Here is a 9,745-nt window from a genome sequence, read left to right as displayed (position 1 = left end):
AAATGTTAAAAAAAAAAAAAAAATCATAAATTAAAGCTGAAGCCTGAATTTTGTGACAGCAGATGTGAAGTTGAGTGTCTGGCTCCACAGCTCCTGTGGATTACCTAACTGCAAGACTACTCCATTGTTTCTTTCTTAGTTAAGACACGTTTATTAAATGTTTTCCTTTTTACCTTTTCAGATCCCATTATTCATTTCTTTTATCCTTTTATTCGCACTTAGTTTGAATTATTGTTGAAAGCTATAGGCAGTGACCTGGTTTCAAGTATATATTTAATATCACACAATGTGGATCTGGACATGGTTTAACCCTTTAAAGTAGGCATATTTATGCATAGGTTATACAAACAGAGGGAGGAATATGGAGCTATAGCAAATAGAGTTTTTGCAGAAATTCTCAATCTTTGAATCGCTGTAGGTTGGTAAATCACTGATTGATGGTCCTTAGACATCTGACCATTAACTGACTCTCTCAAATATTTTCACTTCTTAAACCTACTTAAAAGACATATGAAATATATTTATTTTACTCTTTCTTGTCGTTACAATTCCTAAAAGGATGCTATCCTTTTGTTCAACAAACTCATACTAAGCATGAAAGTCATTAAATTATTAGCTTAGATGAATACTTCTTCATAAGGATGACTGTGCAATTATACCTTGCACTCAACATAATGTGGCACATTCAAACTTATTGACAAAAAAAAAAAAAATTCATTCTCTGAGGAGTCTGTTTAATAGATGGAACATCAGACCAGGAGAACTCAAGAAAGTTGACTTCCAAGTCCTTTCAAGCTAAACCTTTACCTGATTGCAGTGATCTGATGGCTGGGAGAAGGCTGGACAGTAGATTATTATTGCAGAGCAAAATCACAAAAAAGTTCTGGAAGAGGATCTAAAACTTGGATTGGCCAAACTTTCCCCACATTAACTTATTACCCTGATTTTTTTTTTTTATTTTTTTTTAATAAACTACCACAGATCTAACGTAACTGTGAGAAACCCTGTACCATCAGGCTCCATGCTCAGCAGATTCTCCGTGGAAAAATTAGCTTCTCAGTATTCATAGAATCATAGAATGGTTTGGATTGGAATGGGTCTTTAAGATCATCTTGTCTTCCTTGACACCATGTTCTGCAGCATCTCTTATACCTATTCAGAACTGAGTCTGGTATTTCTGGGTCTTCACAATGCTGTGTTTAGCATTTATATAACTCTACAAGTTGCAGCAAGAGCGGGAATTTGCGCAATAGAGAAAGCTTAATCTAAACATGCTTTTTTAAATTAACACGAGTACTTCTTTGTTAGCATAAGAGCAGAATATGAGCCAACAGCAGTAAAGACAACGGAGAAAACAGCTTTGACAGGGTTGGTTTTTTTTAATAGTGATTTAAATATAGTCATCAAATTAGAGAACTATAAGCACTTTTGCTTGAAGATTGCATAAGGCTGCTGAGCAGCAACCAAAAAGATGAGATTTCCATGTTTTGTCTTGTTTTAACTGGACTAGGAAGATCAAATGTTAAGCTTGCCCAGCTCTCCCATCGTGTTCAGAACAATGCAGTTGTGTATTCTTAAAATAACTTAAGAATCTTAAAATAACTTAAACTTATACCTGTACAACATTACTTTATTTTCCTTTAAACTATTGATCTATACTGAAACTCTTTTATCCTCAACTGCTATGTAAATAAAGCATGTTTTTATTTATTGAACTTGATTTTCTGAAATGCTAGTATCGTGATGATACATACTAGCAAATATATGCATGTATTTATATGTATGCATAAATGCATACCCATGTGTGTGCTGATACCATTATACAGACGTAGCATGACTTCTCCATGGTCTGAAAAGCAAAAAATAGCTGTAGCATGTAATTATCTTTCGGGTGTGTAGCATTTAAATGTGAGCCTGTCAGAAAACAAAAAAAAACAAACTGATTTGTGTTAGCAATACAGCATTGTGCAATGTTTCTGGGAATGCCAAATTTTGTGCTTTGTATAAATGTAAAGCATGTAATGGAGATTCATTCAATTTTTCAGCAATTTGTCTTGCATCTCATGGGTGTAGAAAGCTTTTACACTCTACGTGGAGAGCTTTTAAGTCATACTCAGAGAGGTTAACACCTGGTGCTTCTTCACTCTTCCACTGGAACGCTCTGTGGCTCTGACTGTTCTTTCCATTGAAGTCACGTACTTCTCCTCCCTGTCCTCTGGCTAAATAGAGGAAAGGATTATTAGCAGAGGAATGCAACACTCCAATTTGACACGTAAGTGATATTTGCTGCATTCCAAAGAGATTACAGCAGCAAACTCAGGGAGTTGCTTGTACCTTGGGTAAAGAGAAAGCATAGCTTCACTTCAGAGCTTGTAAACACTCAAGTTATAAATCATGTTTAGTGACACTTAATACACTTGAGCTTTGCTTTTTGTACTCCACTGAAAAGCCAAATAAATAGGTACTTGCTTCCTTGAGTGGCCAGCTTCTCACACTTTTCCCTACCAGTCATAAAACAAAGTAATTGTTATGATGTCGGCTGTTTCCTTTTCCTCATCTTGTTTTCCATTTCATAACTGTAATTACTATTGATTATACCTAATTAGGATTCATTGTGTTTCAAAGACAAAATACCTCGTGTCTGCCTCCAGAAGGTGATAATCATATGTTTAGGCATAATAAGTGATAGCAAGAAACAAGGGGACAATTGGATGAAAGAAGAGTGACCACTTAAAAACAAACAGAAAATAAGCCAACAACACTAAACCACAATTTTTACCTTGGTTAACTTGTTAGATGTTTGTAATAAAGTAAAATATTCAAACAATTTTTATGAAGGATATATGAGAGCAAGTGCTACTAGTGTGAAATGCTTTACTTGTCTATTTCTGAAAAGTTATAAATCTTAAGGGCAGCTGTATTTATCTGATGTACAGAGCATGTACATTTCCCCACACTTGCAAATGGACTATCTTATAGTACCTTCCTCACACGCTTCCTCAGTTTCACAGGAAGTTTCCATATGAGTCATGCTTTCCTGTAAACAGGCTCTGTACTCCAAAACAGGTTATATGATTGTGTATTGATTGCTGTTCAGTGAGAATGACTAACAGAAGCTAGATGCTTTTGTTATGACAATGAAGTGATGGGCATGCTTGGGGTAATATTGGTAGGTATTAACAGACTATATCCCAATCAAACAGTTGCAGATTGGTAAGTACACGTGTGTCTGAAAGTGTAACTGTACTAAATGAAGCAAGGAATGTTGTTGCCTCCTCTCTCTACCAGCAGTTTTTCCCTAATCCTATAAAATCTTAACCTTTAGTGCCTCAAGCATACAGAGATAAAATAATGCTGTCAAGTTAAGCATGTTGTTTGAGAAAAAGGCAAGGCTAGCTTATGTGGTAAAAGTTAAATGCTGTAGGCATTAGATATGCAATTAGACTTGAATGTTATTTTAAAACCCAGAATAACACTGGATCCAAAACTCAAAGCAAAAATATAGCACTTGAAAGTAAGGTTTAGGAACTACCTTATTGTTAAGATCTTTGTATGAAATGCATGAACCCAGCTGCTATCTTTTTCTAACACTGCAAGAGTGATAAAACATTTCCATCAAAACAAAATGTCATGTACCAGCAAAGTATAGAGAAAAGTGTAAATCAACTCTGCATGCCTAATAGGTGAAGCCTATATTTATGCTAGCATTTAATTCCAATTCGATTAATTTGTGATGTTTTAGCCTTTAGTTAGTAATGCAATGTAATTATTCATTTCCATGCAGTGTAATTACTCATTTTCAAACTTTGAAGATGTCTTCAAAACATCACGATCAAGTTCATGTTTCATGAGCTTTTCTGAGTCTAAATTCTGAGGCCAATTTCAAGAAAAAAGTTTTATTTATATCTATCTATCTATAAGTATAGATAGATAGATAGATCGATCTTCCAGAAAATAAGCTGAATTCTCCTAAAATAGAGATGTATGCAGGTACTGAAAGTTTTCTCAAAGAGATTGCACAATCTCTATCCTTGGAGGTTTTTGACACCCAACTAGATATGACCCTAGCAAGGTTATGTGAGATTTGACCTAACATCCGTAATCCAACAGATGCATGTGGCGTTGGATTACAAATTTCCTGCAATCTTTTGCCATCTGAATTATTGTATGATTCTGTAATACTTCCGTCTGTTGCTACACTTCTATCTATTACTATAGGAATTAAAAAAAAAAAAAGGAAATATAAGTATTTTTATATTTACTATAATAATAAAAATAGTATTATTAATTATTATTAATAATAAATACTATATATTTTTACATTAATAAAGTAAATAAGTAAAGAGATTTCGTCATATTCCAGGATAGAATGCCCTACAGGAATTTCTAAGCAAAATGAATCTGTGCTTGACTTAAGTTGTCATGCATGTTTCTTTTTTTTTTAATTTCAGATATGATTCCAGCTTTGCTTAGTATTTTAAAACAAAATAGACTGTTCCAATCTTGGGAAACTGACTGTAGTAAGTAGGTTACTTTTTTCCTTTTGGTAGGGAGATTTCAAATTCATTGAGAAAAAAACAGGCTAAGAATTCTGAATAGAAATTGTTGTGTTGGAATTCTCCTAATGAAGGGGTGGAACTTCACCTGCTTTTGCCCTTGAAAGTGAAAACTCCATGCAATCCTAATGATACAGCATCATGAGAGCACATCTTGTAGTGACTTCTCACTGTTACGTGGACTGAATGGAAGATCTTGGTAAACAGTCAAAAAATATATGTGGATCTCTCTAGACTGATTGATTGAGACTCATCCCAGTTTTGGCATATCAGGAGGAGACCCTTAAATATTAAACAACAAAGATCAGCTGATTCTACTGAGAAAGTCGCTAGCTAAACAGATTATTTTTTGGGTTGTCTTATGCCTTGGAAGTCCAAATCTGAACACTAATGTATTTGCATTAAGATAATATGTGAAAGCCCCCAGGTGTTCTTGTCCTCAATGTAAGCAGTCACAATAGCACGTCATTTTTATTTATTTAAAAGATTTCTTCTTATTGTTACTGACTTAAAGAGTCTAAATGAAATGTTAATGTTGAAAATGTTAATTCATTATCCCATGAAATTTAAAATTCTTTAAAATAATCATTCTAGTGGAAATGCAGCCCAATAGATACGTGCAACATCTCCATGGTACCCCCTCGCTATAGTTTATAAATAGCCTTCTTCAAAGAAATATGAAACAGAAATTTTTCACTTCAAGAAGTCACCCAAGTGAGCTTTAAACCAATTAATGAAACAACTTCCAGACTTTGAAAAAATCTGATGTCATGTACATTTATGCAAAATGTGAATAGAGATCCCTTTTTTGAAGACAGTGAAGCTGGGATATGTAATTTATTTCTCAAAAATAACCAGACTTATGGTGGCAGTGTTTCCAAACACGACTATGTCTTTTCTGGGTGCTATCTTTCTTTGACTACTTTGTTGTCAATGGTTTTGGGTTTGTTTGTTTGTTTTTGGTTTTTTTGTTTTGTTTGTTTTTTTGTTTTGTTTTTGGTTTTGGTTTTGTTTTTTTTCCTGAAAATGCATTGTTAGTAGAGTGAGACATGTTTTCTTTTGTTATTCTTTCTTCTACGGTTCTAATTGCTGCATCTCTGTGGTAAGATCTGTGATACAGATTCTAATATTTTAAAATCGTGAAATAAAGTCAGATTATGTAATCTCAGAAATGTTAGAAAATGCAGGCGTAATATAATAATAGTCACTGTAGATAAATTTAAAAGTTCTACAAATTTTAATTATGTATGACTTAGAAAAGCTTAGTGAAGATTCAGATAGAAATTGTAGTTCCTTACTGTTGATTTTGTACATTCGTTTTAAAAGTATATAAAATTGTTGTTAGTGTCAGGGATATATGATTGCTTGTGCAGCAATGCTCCCTTGCACAGACTAGATCTATCACAGGTTAAGGGTGTGAGGAAAGTACTGACTGTCAGCAGTAACAAGTCTTAGCTTTCTGAGATGCACTCATGTCTAAATGTGAAAGTTTGAAGTAGCTTATGCTCAAGAAACAGTTCTAGTTCCAAGTCTTTCAGAAATCTTCAACTATATAACTAAGTTGGTTGAGCCAGCCGGTTTTTTCTTCTGCTGCTTCAGAAGAAACAAATGCAGATTGTTATTGACAGCTACCAATGTAATCATGTTCAGGCATTGCTATGCAGCATGCTTCTCATGCATGATCAATAGAGAATAAGCATAGCATTTGCAGTGTAGCTTGACTCTTCCTGTGTCATTTGTGTTCTTCCTCATCATTTTTTTTTTAAATAAATTTCCTGTCATATAACTGTCAGATGCTTTGGATAAAACTGCTTTTGGAACTGTTAAAATACTTTGGGTACAAAGTTGAAAATGAGTTACAGTGCAACTCCACCCAATCAAGCCCTTGGAAATATGCATCACAGGACTGATTTCAGTGCAGCAAGCTGTCTGCAGAAATGGTAACAGGCATTGCTCAAGCCTGTCACACCTAACTTCTTGTTTCCCAGGCCACATCAGTAAATAGTCTTTGCATGTGAACGTTTATCCACACCTCTCTTGTTCCATTAATTCTGAGCACAGAAGGGTCCTTCATGTAGACTGACAGACAAATTGAAGCAGACACCCTCCTATTATCATAATACTACGTCCCACTTTGATATGCTTATAAGTTGGAAGTATCAGTACTGTTTTGATACTAGTAGTGGCATGGCATTTGTTCCTAAGCTTCATTTTTGGAACCTGGTTTTGAGTACCAGAGAAAGGACACCATCAGTTAATAATACACTTTCTCTCACATTGTTTAACCTTGTATTATTTCTTAGTAACTCTCTTAATGGGGAAAAATAAGAGGTATCTGAAGATTCTGTTCCTTTAAATTTGCTTCTAATCTTTGTTCTAATACCAGTGTTGCTTTTTACCGAACTTCTCTATAGGTTATTAGTGATTTCCAGTCTTACTAACTGCAAGTACATTAGACCATCTTGGAGTATATGTCATGCTTTTAATTTTTATTCTTCATTAATACTATAAATTTGTAGGTTTCACTGGTTTTCCATATGTAAGGCGAACCAATTGTTCAGGCTTCATTTTTTTCTATCCTAAACTCCAAAATAATATTAATAGGTGATAGATCATTAGTTAGGAAGTAATTCAGATTACCAAGGTGTGTTATAAAGACCCCAGTAGTCCAATTGAAGATGAATACTTTGGTCTAGAACTCTGCAATGCAGCAAAAACTTGCTTTGCTGACCCTTGAAGAGCTTAGAAAAGTTTGTGGTCTAGAACTATAATAGTTCAGTGTGAGCTTCTGGAACACAAAGCCAGGAAAGAGTAGATATCAATGTCCTTAGGGTGCTGCCAAATGTGCTCCTAAAATTAATTATAGGGTAAGCCTAATGAAGCTGTTTCACCATATCCTGTTTTCAACACAAAGCACTCCCTCTCACAAATCCCTCCCTCCTGAATCCCTCCCCCTTCCATCTATGTGTAGAGTCAAAATAAATGCGCTGTGACATTTTGTAATCAGAATGCCACTAGGATTGTGCTTTCTTTTCTTTAGTTTCTAGGTTGCTGTAGTTTTTAAATACTGAAGACTGAGTCCTAATAGATGTTATTTTTACCTGCCTCTCATCTTTTTGTCCTTTTTCTGATTTTAGACACTAAAATGTTTTCCACCATTCGTGTTTGCTTTGGCAGAAAATCAGGATTGTACTGGACCATTATTTCTTCAGGAGTGGAAGGGTTAAACCTGCTCCCATGTTGCAATAATAATTCACAGCAGCTCTGTATCCCAGACTTTGTACCATGGTGAAAAATGTCTAACTCAGCTATACTGCATCATGCGTACAGAATCTGTCTGATATTGCTCACATTTCAGAAAGAATTAAAAGGACTGATTAAAATAAGAATCTACCTAGGTGTTTGTGCTGGGGAATGATTTGAACATATACTTTCTGTTCTAGCGGCACACAGAAACATTTCTCTAATTTACCGTTGTTTGCATTTCTTAAATATAGTAACAATTATAGAAATTACTACATAGTTGTTTGAAAGACTTCTCTCAGCCACTTAGAAGTTGTTCAGGTTGTCGTTTCCACAATTACGTTTTTGCCCAGTCTCCTATATATTGTGAGGGAGTTTTGGAGCAGGAGAGTCTACTCTTTTGCTAGCAAAGCAAAAGCAATGAGGTGATGTTGAGGGTTGCAAATTTAGCCTTCAAAATATATGAGGCTTAAAAATGGTAGTTTCTGTCCTCAGTCTTTAAAATACAGATAAAATTTTCTATTTCTTTTTATATAACTAGAAAGAAAAGAAGAAAGTTGATATTCTTATACAATCACTTCTCAGCCTAAAGAGATTCACTATTGAATTATGAGAACTGACATTACTGTGTTTCTTAAAATACTTCTGTTAAAATATATTTATTTTGCAAAAGCCACCAAATTAATTTGAATTTTCTGGCTGGTTGTTTTTTTTTTTTCATTCCAGATTATTTGCATAAATCTGCTACAGTGTACTGGGGAAAGTGTATATATTAATGCTATGTTTCTGTACTGAGGGAATAAGGATAAAGTTTACCATTAACTAAGAGGTCATAAAATCTTGTGATGTCTCAGCCAGCATCATAATAATTTAAGGAACATCCCAGTTCCCTCGGGCTCCAAGTCATCACCACACAGATCAGGGTCAGCCATTGGATTCTGGGTTGCACCCTTCCAATAAAGCAGCCCTTTGCAAATAAAAGTCATTTGAACACTTTCAAAATATAAATTATAAACATACAAAACTTTAAATAGCTTCCAGCTAACCACACAAACATCACCTTTTCAGATTTATTATATATGTGAATTGTAAAGACTATTAATTTCCTACTTTAAAATTTTTATCATCTTACATCACAAATATGATTTACAATGAAATTTAATATTTGTGCTGCGATATCTTAATTTCTTATGGTTACCTACTAAACACTTCATGTGATTCCAGGACAAAAGGAGTAGGCTTCATTCAAACAGTAGTTAGATCAATGATCATATTGTTACGTATGATTGGCATAGAATTCTCAATCTTGTGCTGTTTTAGTCACACAGGCTTGAAGCTTTAAAAATACTAAACTGGAAATTCCTCACTGTTTACAGTTCTTATTCCTGGGGCTCAGTCCAGTGGAGGACTTACAGATTACTTGCTTCTCCAGCTCCCATTTTTGTCTTTTACTTTTCATACTTAAGTCATTTTATACATCTGAGCAAGGCATAGAGTTTTAGGCATTATAAGAGTTCTACAGTGCTGGCATAATATTTTCTGCAGTGACAAGGTATGGTATACTCTTACTGAGTTCTTAGAATTCCAATTAGATGGAAAGAGAATCAACTGGAGAGTGTGAGAATGAGCTGGGCAGCATATACAATATTGTGTCCTTTCCTCCACTTGTATAGCTGAATATGAATGTCAAGAGCAAGATTTAGGGCAAAATCAACTTTTTCTTTAGTTTCTTAGATGCTTCTTCACTTTTTCCCAAGTTTTATGAAATCCGAATTCATGAAACTCGTCATACTCATTCCCCTTCCTAACATTTTTTTGAGAAGAGTGATGTATTTTTACTATTTTTACACGCTAATTGTCTGCTACCTCATCCCTGTAAAATCCTTCTTTGAGAATTTCAGTAGAAGAAATAGGCCAGAATTTAATAGTCTCCACCTTGCCCATTC

The 9,745-nt window shown here is 34.5% G+C and overlaps 1 protein-coding gene across 1 annotated transcript in view; it reads left to right on the top strand.

Moving 5' to 3' along the window:
* Nucleotides 1-9,745, top strand: part of LOC104912366 — a 37,512-nt gene that overhangs the window by 723 nt on the left and 27,044 nt on the right. The window lies entirely within an intron of this gene.

This window comes from Meleagris gallopavo, chromosome 10 (genome assembly GCF_000146605.3).
Source record: "Meleagris gallopavo isolate NT-WF06-2002-E0010 breed Aviagen turkey brand Nicholas breeding stock chromosome 10, Turkey_5.1, whole genome shotgun sequence".
NCBI lineage: Eukaryota > Metazoa > Chordata > Aves > Galliformes > Phasianidae > Meleagris > Meleagris gallopavo.
This window is presented reverse-complemented; position numbering and strand designations above follow the sequence as displayed.